This window comes from Cryptomeria japonica, chromosome 3 (genome assembly GCF_030272615.1).
Source record: "Cryptomeria japonica chromosome 3, Sugi_1.0, whole genome shotgun sequence".
NCBI classification, from domain to species: domain Eukaryota; kingdom Viridiplantae; phylum Streptophyta; class Pinopsida; order Cupressales; family Cupressaceae; genus Cryptomeria; species Cryptomeria japonica.
In genome coordinates this window covers 231,961,801-231,982,462 of record NC_081407.1, presented here as the reverse complement: position 1 = coordinate 231,982,462, position 20,662 = coordinate 231,961,801, and positions in this window count along the sequence as shown.

Below are 20,662 nucleotides of genomic sequence, written 5' to 3'. Positions count from 1 at the left end.
AATATTTAAAATCAAGAATGCTGGTGAACAAGTTGAAGTTGAAATAGTTGATGTCACCGAGCAAGTTCCTGATATCACCGAGCAGGACCCTGTTGACACCATACAAGTAGATGAAGATATCATGGATACAGAGGCACCTAAACAAGAAATGATCGAAGGAAATGCATATGCCAAACTTGTATCTAGTGAATTAGTTTTGGAGAAAGTTCATCTCTATCCTCCAGTCAATCAACCTATTTCAACCGAGGCCCCTAAGGATACTGAACAAGGGGCCGAAGGTCACAAATCTACAAAAGGAGAAACTGCTTCTCAGGCCACCGGGGAACAGTCTTCACAAGATCCTTCTAACACTGAAAATGTTACATCTGAGACCCCAAGCACTGAAGCACCGACGGACACAACAAAGGCTACATCAGAGACTAAAGAAACTGACCAAAGTGTTGCCTCTACCGAGCAACCTACCAAGGGTCACCAAGCCTCACAAGCCATTGTTTTAGTGCAACCGATGAAAGGTAAAGAAAAGAAGATGAAAATGCATAGTTTCAAACTAGATTTGTCAAAACCAATAGTGTTGCCCAATGTTGATATTTCCAAATTAAAAGGGCAAGCACTCATTAAATTCGGTGAACTATGCAAAGCCAAAGCTGAACAGGAGAAGCAAATGGCTATTCAAAAGAAAAATAAAGTACTTCAGAAGGTGAAAGCACTCTTAACCGACATGCTACCTGAAGCTACAGTAACCCAAGATGCAGCCATCCACATTCAACTAGATGAACTCCTAACCAAGATAGAGACATCTGGAGTAGATGCATCTAAATATTTGAGCAAGTTAAAGGACAAGGAACTCACTGCTAAAATGATTGAAGAGGTATAGAAAGCTATTGCCAATGGCAAAGTTAAACTTGTCAAATTTATTGCTGAGTTGTCCCCACAACTCAAGAACATTCTTTATTTATTTCAGAAACTCTGTACATTTTCTCTATTCATTAAGGACATCAAGAATAAAATTGAAGTGATTGAGAAAGAGATCACTGATCTCTCAAATAAGTTGACCACTGAGCCTAATTTCATTCAGAATTTTTATACCAAGCTTCAACAGCTCATAGCTCAACAATTGGAACTAAGAAATGAAGAGCACAAGATCAGGATGGACATAATGACACTTCAAACATTATTCCTTCCTCATCTTTCATCCGTCCAGGAATAGATCAACAAAGCTACCTCCCTATCTACTCAACAAGAAGAAAGCACCTTAGATGAACCCATTTCACTGTTAGCTAACATTACAACGTAGAATTCACTTATGGAGAGTGTTAAGGATGCCCTCTCTGCCACCCTTATCGATGCAAAGACAAAGTACAAATCCATTTTTGACTAGTTGCCACCACCGAATGGTAACTAAGTTTTGATGTTTGTCAAAAAGGGGGAGTGAGTATCATATCAAAGTATATAGGGGAATGTAGTATACAGGGGGAGTATATATTGAGTATATACCAAGCAGGACAAAGTATTCAATTTTGATAGTGAATAGAAAACAGAGCAGTGAACCGAGCAGTTATCACAACACATTAATCACAAAGCATGCAAAATCAAAGTTTTGTACAGTATAGTGATAAGGGGAGTATATCTGAATATACTATTTCATTGACTAATGTATATACTATTTGTTTAGTCAAATTTTGCAAGTATATAGATTTTTGAGCTATGACTTTGAAGTAGTTTTGTCAAACATCTCAACTAATGTCAAAAGGGGAGATTGTTACTACTTATTAAGTTGCCATTAGTTTTATTTCCAAAGTCATTCTATATACTCTAGTCGGTTACCTCTATCGAAACATTCAGTCGGTATGCACAGAACAGACGGTTAAAGAAGAAAGTATTCACAAAGCCCAGTATACACTGAGCTATCTACTGAGTATCATTCCATGTCTACCGAGCAACAACAATGATACACCGAGTTGATATACACCGAGTGAAATGTTTTACCAGATTCATTAAACCTAGACACACATGTGGAAACGTGTTACAAGATCAAGGAACATAGAACCGTTATCACATTGGAAATTGCACTTAAGGATTATGTATGATTTTGAGGTCATCTAACCAATGAAATATTTTGTGTGGTTATTCATTCGATAAATCATGTTTGTAAGATCGAAGCAATGAATCAGATCACCAATATAAGAGATCTATTTATACAACATGGATTGAGATCAGATATACATGTAGTGATAGACAGAGGTATACAGAAGTGTATGAAGCAAGACATGTATAATACATAAGAAAGCACTAAGTGTTATGACTGTTATAGAGACACAGAGGTCACCGAGAAGGATTTCAGAGAACAGTCAAAGAACAAAGTAAACAGAAGGGTTTACCGAGTTATTCTATGGGTTACCGAGGTATTCTATAAGCAAGGTAATCTTATTATGAGCACATAGAATCTGCTATAACATTCCAGATGTAAAGTTGCAGATATTTGTAATGATTTATTGTAATATTTTGAAGTTGTAAGAGAAACCTTTAACAGGGTAGAAGACTCTAACAAAGTCTATAAATTGTAAAGCCTCTAGCTAGGTGCAACATCTAGTTTAAGTGTTGTAAAATCCTTTAGCAAGGTAGATCTAACGATCTTGATACTCCCAACAGGGTAAGCTATCAGAATAGCTGAACATGTAGCTCTAACCGAGCACTCTTTATTATTGCAGTAGTGAAGTTGTGGGTGTCATCCCCACCACATTTTTTCTCTCTAACCAAGACTTTCTGCGTAACCAAAATATATGAGTTATGGAGTGAATCATGTATGATTGTTATTTATTTGTTTTAGCTTTATGTTATGTTGCAACAGTTTTTGGTTTATGTATAACAATAAAGATATTGTTGTTAAAATGTTTTGAAGTACCGATTCACCCCTCCCCTCTCAGTACATTAGCTTTCCATATTGGGCCTAACACATTGCTCTTTTCTTCCAAAAATGTTGATCTTTTGTTAGGGATGAGATTCTACTTGTCTTAGAGGAAGCCAGGAGAAATAGATCCATTTTAAAGGAAATGAATACTAGTCTTATTTCCATCATCCCTAAGACAAAGAATCCTAAGTCTTTTGTTGATTTTCCCCCAATCGCTTTATGTAACACATTGAATAAAATAATTACTATGGCAATCTCTATGAGGCTTGCTAGGCTCATCCATAAGATTATTTTGGGTGAGCAGGGTGGATTTGTTCCTAGTAGGGAAACTGTAGAAGGGGCCATTGTGGCACATGAGGTTATGCACTCTATCTCCATCCTGTCTATTCTTGCAATGATTTTCAAATTAGATATGATGAAAGCTTATGATAGGGTAAGATGGAAAGCTTTATCTTCTGTTATTAGAAAATTTGGTTTTGGGGTCAAGTGGGTAAGATGGATTAATGAATGTATTTCAACTTCCAGATTTTCTATTATCTTGAATGGTTCCCCTTGTGGTATTTTTGCCTCATCTATAGGGCTTCAACAAGGTGATCCTTTGTCTCCTTTTCTGTTTATCATTTTGGCTGAAGCCTTAAGTAGATCTATCCTAGCTGCTAGGGAGGCTGGTCTTTGGAAAGGTATTAGTATTCCAAATATGGTGGATAGACACTCATATTATCTTTTTGCTGATGATACCTTATTGTTTGGGTGAGGTACTATGGCTGAGGCAAAAGTTATTAGTAAGATTATCATAGATTATTCAACCTTTTCTGGTCAAAAAGTGAATAGTGCTAAATCTAAGATCTTTTTTCTTAATGTTCTCCCTTGGTACAATCGAGGTTGGTTAAGTTTTGGGGATTTAATGTTGGTCACTTCCCTTGCAAGTACTTAGGGATTCCTTTTTTTACTGGTTCTAAAAAGCATAACTTTTGGGAAAGAATCTCCTCTTCCATATTGACAAGGATTCTCTCTTGGAGCCATAAGTGGCTTACTTTCCTTGATAAGATAGTTCTTATTGTAGACGTCTAAAAATGACCATATTCTTAAATAAATATTTTATGTTCATTTCTCTATTTAATTAAATCCAATTTAATTAAAATACCCACATTCCTCTATTTAATTAAGTAAATTACTCAATTTATTTAAATTAAATTCACTATACCATTTAATGAATAAATCATTTTATTCAATTAAAATTCCCCCTATCCACTTTTAATTAAGTACAAATTTAATTAAATAGTTATCCTAAATTGAATAAATCTAATTTATTTAATTTCCCCAAATTGCAACCAAATTGAATAAATCATTTAATTCAATTAAATCCTATTATCCCTCCATCCACTTGCATTCTCCTACATCTCCCACTTGCCTTCCTAAACCCCTTTCTAAAACCTTCTAAACTCTTCTAATCGCTTCTAATTAGCCTAACCCATCTTCTAAACTTTGTCACATCCCTAAGCAAGGGGAGGTCACTTCTCAAACCCTCAAAGTTTTTGATAACCATTAAAGGCTTCAAACCTTCAACCACTTAATTCATCAAAGTCTTTGATAACCATTAAAGGCTTCAAACCTTCAACCACTTAAATCCCCAAAGTCTTCATAACCATTAATGGTTAACTCAAACCCTCTTACATGGTTAAAGAATTTCTTTTAACTCAACCTTCATCCAACCCAAGGGTCTCATCAAGCCTTTAATGCTTTGACCATGATTATCTCTTAATTATTTGCACAAGGGTTTATCCTTGGATTAACTTTTAATCCAATGGGTAATCTTAACTTAGACTTGACCCTTACCCTCTAGATAACCATAAGGTCTTCTCAGGCATTTAATGCCTCCAACCCCTTCTCTCAACCCAACCCTATGTTGACACTTGTCACCATTTCATTGGTACAAATTGCAAACATGGATCCCCAACTTTCAAACTCAACCCTTGATCAACTCTTTTAATCCTGACCATCCATTGCCCTGTTTTTGCTACAAATAGAGCTCTCATTCCTCCATTTTGAATCATCCCTCAAATTTGTAGTATCACACTTATGCTCAAATACATTCAAGCTTTCATATCTCATTTTATGCTCATCATTTTAGCCTCTTTTAAATCAGGAATTAGTCTAAATATGCATGTTTAGAATAATTTCTTTATCATTTTAGCTCAATCATAGACTAATATATCATGTTAGGATAGTATTTATACTAACCTTGTCATCTTATAATCTAGTTTATTGCATTTTAAGATCATGCATAGCTTAGGATGCATCTCATACTAAAATCTATCAAAGCATCCCTCGTTCTTGCATTTTCCATCCCTAAACCATTTTTCTTAGTGATCTGAGAGCAAAAACATTGGTTTGAGGGACATTGTAAGATAGAGAACCATGGGACCAACCTTGGGAAGCTGAGTAATACTTCATTACTCCATATATTGCACCAAGAAGTCCTATGTGTGTGTGGACAAGTATTTTGGAACATTTTTCACATATTGAGTTCTATCGACCCGCTTTTCCCGCATACATTTCTGGTGCCCACCATGCGGCCGTACCCCATATATCAAATCGGTTTTTAAAATTAACTCATTTTGCAGGTCCGTGGGAAACAGGAATCAGCGCGTGGGAAACATTCCCTAGCGCATCTAGCTAACAGTCTAGCGCGTACTGCTTACTGTTTAGCGTGTGGGGTCTATACTATAGCGCGTGAAGTCTATTTGTTAGCGCATGACTCCCACTCATCTTTTCCTGTAGGTCTTAGCGCGGAAGAAAAATAAAGTAGCGCATCTGGAAAATAGTTTGGCACTTCAGGTCTATTAAATAGCGCATCAACTTCACTATCCAGTGCGTGGAGTCCATCATCCAGCATTTAAAGTTCATCTTTTAGCGCATCAAATCAGTACTTTTCCTGCAGGACTCAACGCGGGAGAAAAATGGAGCAGCGCTTTCAACGCAAAGAATAGCGCATTTAGTAAATAGTTTAGCACTTTTCGGCATAATTTTAGCGCATCTAGGTTTTATTGTAGCGCGCACAGTTCTTTCTGTAACGCATCACAGACAGTGAGCAAGAAAATTACAATTGTAACCGAAATAAAATCTAGACTTGCAGAAGTCCACAAAAATCTAGAGTTTCTAACTATTTGATTGAAATTTTGCAGGATGCTGACAATTTCTTGCAGGTGGAGCGGGAAATTTTCTTTCATTGATTTCTTTTGTTGACCACCAAGATTGAAAATTTGGCTTTGTTGACCAATTATTTTTCATAGATCAGATAATCATTGCCTTAAAAAGATAAAATAAACACCATGTTTTCATGGAGCAACATCTCCATATAGATTTTAGCAAATCACCGAATTGAAAGGCTAAAAAGAACCAACTTGATTGCTTTGTCTCAAAAGTGGAAGGAATATGCTCTCCCCTTTACTGGGTAATCAAAAATCGAGACCACTCTTACAACTTTCTGTACTTCAAGCATTTACATACTTTAGCAGGCTTGCCTTCTTGAGGAGTTGGAATCAACTCTTAAAGCCGTTTATGGCCGGTGTGAAGGGAATGACCTAAGTGGAGAACGACTTTAACGCTAAGAATTCCAACCCACTATAATCAAACATGGAAAGTGACGAAAGTCCTTTTCAACGGTTACGTGCAGCGATTAGCCTTCACCTAGTATCGTTGAGATACGTAAAACCTTTGTTCTAAAGGTTGGGAAGCCTCCTGAGGGAGTTTATCACTGACGGTCAAATGGGAAGCTTGATTATGAACCATAGAAATAGAAGCTTTGGACCGAGTCAGTAACCAGACATTTATAACATCATAGTGCAAGGGTGCGGAAGAATCCGCCCCCAAGATTACTCACCATATATCTCCCAAGATAACTACTCAACTGTGAAGTGATTCACTTTGAGTTAATTTCTGGCAAAAGGCAAAAAAACAGGCACCCTCTAGGGGGTGACATGACTGTTTGAGCTAACGGAGTATCGAGACTAGTGGGCTATGATGTTATTTATGACCCTTAACTAAAGAGTCTTTTTGAAGTGTATTACTTGTATCAAAACCTATTAAAACATTGAGGATTTGAACACATCCTCGAAGAACATACACTTTTTGTTAGATTAGGCAAAATGGTTGTACTTTTTGTGCCGTGCTTGCATTTATTACTTCAAAAAATCATCCATCAAACTTGAAAAATTCACAACAAAAATTCAAAATTCACAAAAAAACTCAAACAAAAGAAAAATCAAGGCAGATTAGCACATAAGAGCAACTTCTTAGCGCTTAAGGTACTTATATTAGCGCATCCAAACATCTAGTTAGTGCGTCGGTTCCAAACAACAACGTTTTATCCCAGGTCAAATCAGTGTTGAAACATTTAACGCATCAGAAAAACAGTCTAGCGCGTGGAAGCAACAGCTTAGCACGTGGAATCCAAACATTAGCGCATAAAGTTCAACAGTTAGCGCATGACAGGCCCAAAATAGCGCATATCTTTTTCAAACAGCTAGAAAACAATTTCAAATAGTCAAAACTTTAGCGCGTGTCTGGGGGCAGCCTAGCGCGTGTGGTTATTATTTTAGCGCATAGAGGCATTTCAGTAGCGCATGTAGTCTCTGTTTTAGCGCATGATCAAAAACAGAAAAACAGAGGGCAAAACCGGGAGGAATTTTAAAATTTTCAAAAACATTTTTAGAAACCTTCTCCATCAGACATCATTTTTCATCAAACGAGAGTAGCAAAAACAAACCGTTAAGACTGTTTCTTAAGCTAATTTGTGTCAAAACAAAAGTTGTAAAATCCTAAACGAATCGCATGATAAAAGATGTCTCTCTTATTATAATCTGGAAACCTCATCATTAGTATCAACAGAATCCTTTACCATCTTACAGATTTTATCTCACAGACACCACTTGTTTAAAATTTTCAAGTTGTCAAATCAAGTTTCCATATCCGGAGGCTTCTATCTATATCATTTGACACACTTTGTCATGAAGGGGCATCTAAACCTTCACTTTGATAGAGTAAGATTTGAAAATTTTCAAACAAGATCAACTGAATCCAAACCAATCAAAGGAAACCATTGATCACTCATGTATGACTAATCCTCATATTCTGAGAAGAAAGAACCTTTATCGTAACATCACGTTGAAGAAACAACAACCTAGTTTTTCCAAATTCATCAAAAGAAACAAGTTCTTATACATCAATCGTCAACTATTCAAATCTCATCGGGTATTCCTTCATCACGTTAAATGTTATATCCAAAACAAATCTAGCGAATTTGACAAAGAACCCTTGAAGACAAGAGCATACTATCAAAAGTCTACTTTTAATCAAACCATAAACTGCAGCACAAGAATCAATCCAGCATTCTTGCCCGACGAGTATATCACTTATAACACATCTCGACCGGAACCACCCACCCCCGAACAACATATCAACGAGGCTTTTGTCCCTTTCATCACTGAGAGTTTCTACTAAAATGCCTGTTACTCGCTCTCAAAGAAACAAACAAAGCGAGACACACGCTGAGTCTAGTATGAATCGAAGATTATCAAATCCTTTTGAAGTTCCACCCTTAGAAGAACCTGAAATTACTGAAGCACTTCTTCGGGAATGTCAAGAAAACCCTTCATTCCAAAAGCTTGTAGAAAAGCTCATGGAAAATGACAAAGAAAAATATCTTCTCATGCTTACAAGTAAAGGTGTTAAACTTCCCAAAGATTTAGACCCAAACATCTTTAAAAATGGATCTCGACAATATGCATATCAAGAACAACAAAGAGAAGAAGAAACCCGTAACTTTGAACAACATATACCTGAGCAACACATTCCAGAACAACGCATACCAGAAATGTGTATACCTGAGCTAGAAACACCAGAGCAAAATATACCATTTACTACACCTTTTCAGCTGAGAACAAATACAAGGGAAGAACTTTTCCCTCGACAAGACAATATACCTTTGGCATCCCTTACTCAACAAATGCAAATGTTGCAAAGGCAAATACAGGATATGCAACAAGGGACAACAGTACAGTACTCTTTAAACGAAATCTGTCCTTATCCATTTGATAGAAGATTGAACATGGTGTCTTTTCCTCCAAACTCAGACGTTCCCAAATTTGATAAATATGATGGGAAAAGTGATCCCCGAGATCATGTTCGAGAATTTTGCACACTGAGCCTTGAATTTGCTCATGATGACACCTATTTGATGAGGTTATTCCCTAGAAGCTTGGGAGGACAAACCATGGAATGGTTATCCAAAATTACACCGCCTGTTAGATCATTTGATGAATTGGTTAACAAATTCATAACCCACTATTCCTACAACATCCAACATGCCATAACCATGCTAGATGTTTGCAACACCAAACAAAAGAACAATGAAACGTTCATGATATTTCTTCAACGCTGGCGATGTATGGTATTCAGATATCCTTGAGATATTCCCGAGAAGGAGAAAATGGAAATCTTCATCGATAACTTGAATAGTGAAATGAGTTACAGACTAAAACTTCAATGCATACCATCTTTCACTAAATTAATTGAGAATGGCATTCAAGTAGAGGAAGCATGTGTCAAAAAGGGAACACTCAAATTTTACAAGGAAGGAACAAACTCATCAAACTACAATAACCAGAACAACACCAACCTTGACAAATCTCGATTTTGGACTCGAAACAAAAGCGAAGGTAACAATGAATCATATGATCCCAAATCTAAGCAACCAGTGCTCACATTGTCTGGAAATCCTCAAAACATGAAAAATCCTAAAAATGTTAATCCAAATGCTAACACATATGCACCTAACACCGATCAAGGACAACTCAACACAAACAACACCAATGATACTCAAAGCAAAAACATGAATCCAGGACCTAAAAACAATTCACGCAACAACACAAACAATTTCCAAAAGTGTATCTTCACACCACTGGGGCAATCACTAGAATCAGCATTCAGAGAACTTTTGGCACACAAAATTCTTTCTTTGCCTCCAATCAGCAACTATGAACCCCAAATCAAACCACCTTGGTGGAATGATTCACACTATTGTGATTATCATCGTAACAAGGGTCATCAGACGAATGATTGCATGAGGTTAAAACACGTGGTGCAAGATATGATTGATCAAGGTGACTTAACAATAGATGGTCTCAAAACAAATAGTGATCATGGAGCCTTTAAAAATCCTCTTCCAAATTACAAAGATGGAGCTTCAACCTCGGATAATACATGCGGAGCTCGTATCAACCATATCTACAACAACACCATAAATCACATATCAGTTGAAGATCATCAAATAAATGTCATCACCTTCTTAGATCAGCATGATCATGAATCTGTCAATGTAACAACCCGAACTCAAAAATATGTCTTGAAAGGACATATTGCACCTACAAATACCACACCAAAAATCCAATATGACTTGGTCAACCAACTACGTAAAACTCCAGCACAGATATCTGTACTAGAATTATTGAAACTATCACCAAAGCACAAAGACATATTAGAACAAGTGCTATTGGAAACCAATGTACCTCAAAATTTGGATACAGACAGATTTCAAGCCATGGTCGCCCATATGACTGGACCTCATAACCTCACCTTCTCAGAACGTGATGATGCTTCCTTAATCCATCCGCATAATACTCCTCTCCATATCGAAGTCATTGTTTGCAAACACCGAGTAAAAAGAGTCCTAATAGATGGAGGAGCCGGACTTAATATATGTACTTTAAAGCTTATCCGTGCATTAGGCCTCTCAGAAGAATCTATTGATCCCTGCAAGAAGATCACCATAAAGGCATATGATGATGAGGAAAGATCCTCTAAAGGAATTGTGATACTACCTATTCAAGTGGGACCAATACAAAAGGATACTGTATGTCAGGTCTTGGACATAGACCTTACCTACAATATTTTATTAGGGCGACCCTGGATACATGAAATGCAAGCAGTACCTTCCACATATCACCAGTGTGTAAAATTTCCTTATGATGGATAAGAAGTATCCATATCTGCTGATCACAATCCATTTCAACATTGCAATGCAATGGGGGCAACCCAAGACAGTTTGGTTCCTCATAATAGAGAAAAGCAGCGATCTTCAACATCAGATCAACAAACAGTAAAATCCAACTCTTTATGGGGAGACTTCAAACAGAAAATGCAAATCAAAGACCAAGGTATGGAGGAATACTCTTTGGAGCCTTTATGTTTGGCCAAATTACCAACATCACCTAGATCTCATGGATTGCCTACTACATCAACACATCTGGTCACTCAGCCCATCACCAAATTTGATGGTACCTTCATCCAATTGGGCACTCTGACACATGAATCAGAAGACAAAGATATTCTTAGCTGGTTATACAAAGATGAGAAAGAAAATAATAGAGCAGCCGCTCTGGACATTGTTCTACCTACACACCTATATGGAAAAGGATACTTAATCATGCAGCAAATGGGATATGATGGTAAAGGACCTATTGGGAAACGCCAGGAAGGAGTCACTGAACCTATAAATCTTCCTTCCCAACCCAATAGAAACAAAGCAGGATTGGGTCGTGAGCTCACCTTCCTATTAAACAGGCCACCCCACCTAACTACAAAACCTCAATGGAAAGTAAAGACGAAGTACAAAGAAGAGTCCTGGCAGGAGGCACTCTTTGAATCAGCAGAAACAATCCGCAAGGCACGGGAACGTCAGGATTAGAAGTTACATCAGAAAAAGCTTCTAAAACACAAAAGGGCCATATCTGCAGCAGTAGCTCATATTCAGACACTAATATCTCAAGAACAAATAAAATCATCTCCGGATACCTTTGTTTCTCCCTGAAGAAGCACAGTCTATGAACAAATACAGAAAATAGAAGACGGATCTGACATAGAATCAACAAAAACTATCAAAATGGTATCTATCGTCAAAGATTTGTTTTCACCATACAACATACCAGTTTACAGCACTGATAGAATCTGGGATGATGCCTCAGAGACTCATTCCAATGAATATGAATGGGGTACCTGCTCCAATGCTATTACAAATATCCCTAATGATACTGATTCTATATCTCTTTTCCAAGAAGAACATAGCACAAGAGATAGACCTCTTGAATTTGGACCACAGAATATCTATGACGCCACGGAAAGCAAACAGGAACATTATGAACAAGTCTATGTAGAAGATAATACCATCGAAGACCTCGACGAAATCCTGAACTTCTTTAAAACCAAGAACAATCATGATGAAAACTCTGTCCTAACACTCACAGTAGCCAAACTTGATCCACCTCATGATTCCTTATCACTTATCTTTCCTGACCTCATCGACTGGGATGAACCTAAAATCCATGATATACCAATTTCCCAGATGATGAATCTATTATCCATTACCTATGTACCGTAAATCCGGAAACAAGCTCTACCAGTGAACAAAATAACGATGTCTACAAACTAGGGAGTGCCAAGTCTCTCAGTCGCAAAAATGAACCAAATAAAGGATCTGATGCTGAAAACCAGTCAATGGTAGCTCTAGATCACAAAAAAGTAAAAATAAAGGACGCATTTGAGGGTGAATTTTTTTTTAAGGCACCTAACGATGGGAGACTTGACACTCTTCCTGAGCACTTTCATGAGCGATCACCCATATTGATTGAGCCCACTCAATCAATCAACATTGGTACCACGGAAGCAGTCAGAAACCTACACCTTGCAAAATCTCTGACAGAGGAAGAAAGATCAGCATTCATCATTTTCTTTAAAGAAAAGCAAATTAACTTTGCTTGGTCATATGCTGATATGCCCGGAGTGGATCCACACTTAATCATGCATCACTTGTCCATCTCTTCAGGAGTTAAACCAGTCAAGCAAAAGCTACGAAAGATGAATCCACAGGTGGCACTCATGGTCAAAACTGAACTAAAGAAATTATTAGACGTCGGATTCATCTGACCCATTGACTATGCAGAATGGATTTCCAACATCGTTCCAGTATCAAAACCAGATGGTAGTATTAGAATCTGGACTGACTTCAGAGACGTCAACAAAGCTTGTCCAAAGGACGACTTTCCTTTGCCCAGTATCAACATAATTGTAGATCTCACAGCAGGCCATGCAATGCTCTCACTAATGGACAGTTTCTCAGGCTATAATCAAATCAAAATAGCCCCAGAAGATCAAGATAAAACCACATTCACCTGTCCTTGGGGAACGTACTGTTGGAATGTTATGCCTTTTGGCTTAAAGAATGCAGGGGCCACCTATCAAAGAGCAATGACCACAATATTCCATGACATGATGCATACATTTATGGAAGACTATGTGGATGATTTACTTGCTAAATCCTTCACCAGAGCAGAACATCTTAGCATCCTAACAAAGATCTTTGATCGATTGGAGAAATTCCAAGTCAGGCTCAACCCTAAGAAATGTGTCTTCAGGGTTACATCAGGCAAGTTACTAGGCTACATTGTCTTAGCTAAAGGTATTGAAGTAGATCCAGCAAAGGTACAAGCCATTATGGACATGCCACCACCAAAGAATATCAGTCAACTCAGATCTCTACAAGGACGACTTCAATCAATCAGGCAATTCATCACTCAGCTAGCAGATAAAAGTCTACCATTTAACCATTTATTCCACAAAAATGTACCATTCAAATGGGAGACCAAGTGTGCAGAATCTTTTTACCAAATCAAACAGTACCTGATGAATCCACCAGTCACAGGAAAGCCTCTTATCTTATATATCTCAACAACAGATATATCGCTGGGGGCACTATTGGCACAAGAAGATCAACACGGGAAGGAACGCGCCATATATTACATCAGTAGGACATTGAATGGCTATGAACTCAACTATACATTCATTGAAAAGGCTTGCCTAACAGTGGTCTTCGCATCTCAGAAGTTCCAACATTATATGCTAGCACACACCATCAAGCTAGTCGCAAAAATTGATCCTCTCAAATATCTACTCAGCAAGGCAGCTCTTACAGGTCGATTGGCTAAATGGGTCATGATTCTCAGTGAATTTGACATCCAATACACAGAAAGACGAGCCATCAAGGGACAAGCAATTGCAGATCAGTTGGCTGAAGCACCACTACCAGGCAAACACATCATGGAGATTGAATTTCCAGACAGGGACGTTCTTGCTCTTTCTACCAAACAATGGACCCTATACTTTGACGGATCCTATACACAACATGGTTCAGGTGCTGCCATTTTGTTCATCACTCCAGAAGGACACACTATACCAAGATCATATAGGCTTATGTTTCCCTGCACAAATAATGTGGCTGAATATGAGGCACTAGTTATAGGCATCAAAATGGCCGTAGAATGGAAAATCACAGAGTTAAAAGTCTATGGAGACTCACAACTAGTCGTCCATCAAATCAACAACGACTATCAGACAAAGGATGACAAGCTACTACCCTACAAGAGAATGGTGGATGACTTCAAACAGTATTTTGTGCACATCACCTTCGAACAAATACCAAGGTTAAACAACAAAGCAGCTGATGCAATGGCTACTATCGCTTCACTACTACAAATTCCAGAGCAACAGAGTCGTTACGAGTTCCTGGTAGAGCAACTGTTCTCCCCCGCCTATGACCACTCTGAATCCCAGGTTATCTATGCCTTAACTGGTTCAAATTCTCCGTTATATGGACCAATATACGACTACCTCAAGCACAATATCTTACCAATTGACCAATCCCGTAACCAAAAACGTAACTTTATCCAACAAGCTACCCGTTACACCCTTACCGCCGATACTTTGTATCGTCGAGGTCTGGATGGTACTCTTCTTCGTTGCCTTGATCGTAATGATTCTAATTTTGCTTTACACGAGCTTCACGAAGGTATTTGTGGCACACATTCAAGTGGTACTACTCTTGCTAAAAAGCTTCTAAGGATGGGATACTACTGACCTACAATAAAGAAAGACTCATATCAGTTCACTAAGAAATGTCCTAAATGCCAGATCCATGGTAATCTGATACATGCACCAACACAGGAACTGCAACCATTTACAACATCCTGACCCTTTTGTCAGTGGGGACTGGACTTAGTGGGCAAAATTCATCCTTCATCTTCAAATGGACACAAGTTCATTATAACAGCAACAGAATACTTTACCAAATGGATAGAAGCAGTTCCCATGACCACAGTAATAGGGAAACAAATTGCCTCTTTTATCCTCAATTATCTGATCTGCAGATATGGTATTCCAAGTTCAATCATCATCGATAATGGACGGCCCTTCAAGAATCAAGATGTCCAAGAACTATGTGAAAAATTCAAAATCCAACATAGGTTCTCTACACCATACTACCCGCAGGGCAATGGTCAAGCGGAAGCATCTAACAAGACAATACTGAAAATCCTCAAGAAAACAGTGAATGATGCAGGCAAAGATTGGCACGTACAACTCAATCCAACACTTTGGGCATACAGAACCAACATCCACACACCTACAGGAGCAACACCATACTCATTGGTATATGGATCAGAAGCCATTTTACCCCTGGAGGTAGAAATCCCATCTCTCAGAGTCTCTTTGAAAGGCTTAATTCCAGATGAAGAGTATCGAGTTAACCAACTGCAAGAACTTGAACTATTAGATGAAAGACGTCAACATGCTTATACTCATCTCAAAGCTTATCAACAACGCATGTGCAGGAGCTACAATCACAAAGTCATCCCCCGCAACTTCAAGGTTGGTGACCTAGTCCTCAAAGAAAATCCAAGAAATCAGCAAGATCGAGAAAAGAAAGGGAAATTTGAACCTAACTGGTTGGGTCCCTATGTTATCATATCCGTCTATGGATCAGGTGCCTATCAGCTAACAAATTCAGAAGGAAATGTGCTCGACGAACCAACTAACAACATCCATCTGAAGAAATACTACACTTAAGTAGCTTAGTGCACGGAAAAAGCCAAAACAAGCAAAAAAAATCAAAAAATCCAGAAAAAAGCAAAAACAAAGTACAATAAAAAGAAATGGTGAAAACCTGGTAAACAGGCACTCTTGTGAAAGAATGGCTCCTCCATCTATATCCATACCATTTTATCCATACAAACACTATCGGCCATCGCCCGACACTTAGCAAATATCCATTCAGGACATACTTAGCGTAGTCACTATCCTGGTTTGTCTATATATATCCTCTTACCACTAATCCACCATGGCTTGGAAATCACTGTACATATTCACATCAAGAGGCACACTTAGCTAGGGGCATTCCAATCGTCTAAATATGGTAAACATTCAAGACATCAAGGCTATTTGCAAAGCTCAACAGCCTGACATCCAACAAACCAAAAATGACGCTTCATCACAAAACAAAACAATTAACAAAAATACCAAGGATGGATGATTTTCTGAAGTACTGGATGTTGCATTGTAGCATAAAATCTTGACTAGTTTTGCATTTTGAACTTTTTGAATTATTGGATTCTCTTCCTTGTCTCACTAAATGCTTCACAGCTAGAGATTATGAGAAACTTCCAATATTTTCTTAGTCTTCTGTTTGGGAGGCAATCACTTGTACTGTGTGAATACTTGCCTCGAGATGTGATACATCGAATATCACTAAAGGCCTGATTCCACTTCACGCATACAAATGATCTAATCTTGTCTGTTTACGCAATACGCACTCAGGTCGTCCTGGTTCAATTATACTTTGACGCTTGTGCTATCTTGCAAAATCAAATATCATGTAAATTTTTCTCAGGTCATTATGGTTCAATTATACCATTATGCTTGTATAAATTCGTCTGATGACCCTTGTTACGATGATAATCACAATAGTGTGAATCATTCCACCAAGGTGGTTTGATTTGGGGTTCATAGTTGCTGATTGGAGGCAAAGAAAGAATTTTGTGTGCCAAAAGTTCTCTGAATACTGATTCTAGTGATTGCCCCAGTGGTGTGAAGATACGCTTTTGGAAATTGTTTGTGTTGTTGCGTGAATTGTTGTTAGGTCCTGGATTCATGTTTTTGTTTTGAGTATCATTGGTGTTGTTTGTGTTGAGTTGTCCTTGATCGGTGTTAGGTGCATATGTGTTAGCATTTTTAGGATTTTTCATGTTTTGAGGATTTCCAGACAATGCGAGCACTGGTTGCTTAGATTTGGGATCATATGATTCATTGTTACCTTCGTTTTTGTTTTGAGTCCAAAATCGAGATTCGTCAAGGTTGGTGTTGTTTTGGTTATTGTAGTTTGATGAGTTTGTTCCTTCCTTGTAAAATTTGAGTGTTTCCTTTTTGACACATGCTTCCTCTACTTGAATGTCATTCTCAATTAATTTAGCGAAAGATGGTATGCATTGAAGTTTTAGTCTATAACTCATTTCACTATTCAAGTTATCGATGAAGATTTCCATTTTCTCCTTCTCGGGAATATCTCGAGGATATCTGGATACCATACGTCACCAGTGTTGAAGGAATATCATGAACATTTCATTGTTCTTTTGTTTGGTGTTGCAAACATCTAGCATGGTTATGGCATGTTGGATGTTGTAGGAATAGTGGGTTATGAATTTGTTAACCAATTCATCAAATGATCTAACAGGCTGTGTAATTTTGGATAACCATTCCATGGTTTGCCCTCCCAAGCTTCTAGGGAATAACCTCATCAAATAGGTGTCATCATGAGCAAATTCAAGGCTCAGTGTGCAAAATTCTCGAACATGATCTCGGGGATCACTTTTCCCATCATATTTATCAATTTTGGGAACGTCTGAGTTTGGAGAAAAAGGCACCATGTTCAATCTTCTATCAAATGGATAAGGATAGATTTCATTTAAAGAGTATCGTACCGTTGTCCCTTGTTGCATATCCTGTATTTGCCTTTGCAACATTTGCATTTGTTGAGTAAGGGCTGCCAAAGGTATATTGTCTTGTCGAGGGAAAAGTTCTTCCCTTGTATTTGTTCTCAGCTAAAAAGTTGTGGTAAATGGTATATTTTGCTATGGTGTTTCTTGCTCAGGTATACGCATTTTTGGTATGCGTTGTTCTGGAATGTGTTGCTCAGGTATATGTTGTTCAAAGTTACGGGTTTCTTCTTCTCTTTGTTGTTCTTGATATGCATATTGTCGAGATCCATTTTTAAAGATGTTTGGGTCTAAATCTTCGGGAAGTTTAACGCCTTTACTTGTAAGCATGAGCAAATATTTTTCTTTGTCATTTTCCATGAGTTTTTCTACAAGCTTTTTGAATGAAGGGTTTTCTTGACATTCCCGAAGAAGTGCTTCAGTAATTTTAGGTTCTTCTAAGGGTGGAACTTCAAAAGGATTTGATAATTTTCGATTCATACTAGACTCAGCATGTGTCTCGCTTTGTTTATTTCTTTGAGAGCGAGTAACAGGCATTTTAGTAGAAACTCTCAGTGATGAAAGGGACAAAAGCCTCGTTGATATGTTGTTTGGGGGTGGGTGGTTCTGGTCGAGATGTGTTATAAGTGATACACTCGTCGGGCAAGAATGTTAGATTGATTCTTCCGCTGCGGTTTATGGTTTGATTAAAAGCAGACTTTTGACAGTATGCTCTTGTCTTCAAGGGTTCTTTGTCAAATTCACTAGATTTGTTTTGGATATAACGTTTAACGTGATGAAGGAATACCTGATGAGATTTGAATAGTTGACGATTGATGTATAAAAACTTGTTTCTTTTGATGAATTTGGAAAAACTAGGTTGTTGTTTCTTCAACGTGATGTTACGATAAAGGTTCTTTCTTCTCAGAATATGAGGATTAGTCATGCATGAGTGATCAATGGTTTCCTTTGATTGGTTTCAATTCAGTTGATCTTGTTTGAAAAATTTCAAATCTTACTCTATCAGAGTGAAGGTTTAGATTCCCCTTCACAACAAAGTGTGTCAAATGATATGGATAGAAGCCTCCCGATATGGAAACTTGATTTGACAACTTGAAAATTTTAAACAAGTGGTATCTGTGAGATAAAATCTGTAAGATGGTAAAGGATTCTGTTGATACTGATGATGAGGTTTCCGGATTATGATAAGAGAGACATCTTTTATCGCGCGATTCGTTTAGGATTTTACAACTTTTGTTTTGACACAAATTAGCTTAAGAAACAGTCTTAACGGTTTGTTTTTGCTACTCTCGTTTGATGAAAAATGATGTCTGATGGAGAAGGTTTCTAAAAATGTTTTTGAAAATTTTAAAATTCCTCCCGGTTTTGCCCTCTGTTTTTCTGTTTTTGATCATGCGCTAAAACATAGACTACATGCGCTACTGAAATGCCTCTATGCGCTAAAATAATAACCACACGCGCTAGGCTGCCCCCAGACACGCGCTAAAGTTTTGACTGTTTGAAAAAGATATGCGCTATTCTGGGCTTGTCATGCGCTAATTGTTGAACTTTATGCGCTAATGTTTGGATTCCACGCACTAAGCTATTGCTTCCACACGCTAGACTTTTTTTTGATGCGCTAAATATTTCAACATTGATTTGACCTGGGATAAAACGCTGCCGTTTGGAACCGACGCGCTAACTGGATGTTTGGATGTGCTAATATAAGTACCTTAAGCACTAAGAAGTTGCTCTTATGCGCTAATCTGCCCTGATTTTTGTTTTGTTTGAGTTTTTTTGTGAATTTTGAATTTTTGCTGTGAATTTTTCAAGTTTGATGGATGATTTTCTGAAGTAATAAATGCAAGCATCGCACAAAAAGTACAACCATTTTGCCTAATCTAACAAAAAGTGTATGTTCTGCGAGGATGTGTTCAAATCTTCAATGTTTTAACAGGTTTTGATACAAGTAATACACTTCAAAAAGACTTTTTAGTCAAGGGTCATAAATAACATCATAGCCCACTAGTCTCGATACTCCATCAGCTCAAACAACCGTGTCACCCCTAGAGGGTGCCTGTTTTTTTGCCTTTGGCCAGAAATTAACTCAAAGTGAATCACTTCACAGTTGAGTAGTTATCTTGGGAGATATATGGTGAGTAATCTTGGGGGTGGATTCTTCCCCAACCTTACACTATGTTGTTATAAATATCTGGTTACTGACTCGGCTCAAAGCTTCTATTTCTATGGTTTGTAATCAAACTTCCCGTTTGGTTGTCAGTGATAAACTCCCTCAGGAGGCTTCCCAACCTTTAGAACAAAGGCTTTACGTATCTCAAGGATACTGGGGGAAGGCTAATCGCTGCACGTAACCGTTGAAAAGGACTTTCGTCACTTTCCACGTTTGATTATAGTGGGTTGGAATTCTTGGCGTTAAAGTCGTTCCCCACTTAGGTCGTTCCCTTTACACCAGCCATAAACGACTTTAAGAGTTGATTCCAACTCCTTGGGAAGACAGGCCTGCTAAAGGATGTAAATGCTTGAAGTACAGAAAGCTGTAAGAGTGGTCTGGATTTTTGATCACCCAGTTAAGGGGAGAACATATTCCTTCCACTTTTGAGACAAAGCAATCAAGTTGGTTCTTTTTAGCCTTTCAATTCAGTGATTTGCTAAAATCTATATGGAGATGTTGCTCCATGAAAACATGGTGTTTATTTTATCCTTTTAAGGAAATGATTATTTAATCTATGAAAAATAATTGGTCAACAAAGCCAAATTTTTTATCTTGGTGGTCAACAAAAGAAATCGATGAAAGAAAATTTCTTGCTCCACCTGCAAGAAATTGTCAGCGTCCTGCAAAATTTCAATCAAATAGTTAGAAACTCTAGATTTTTGTGGA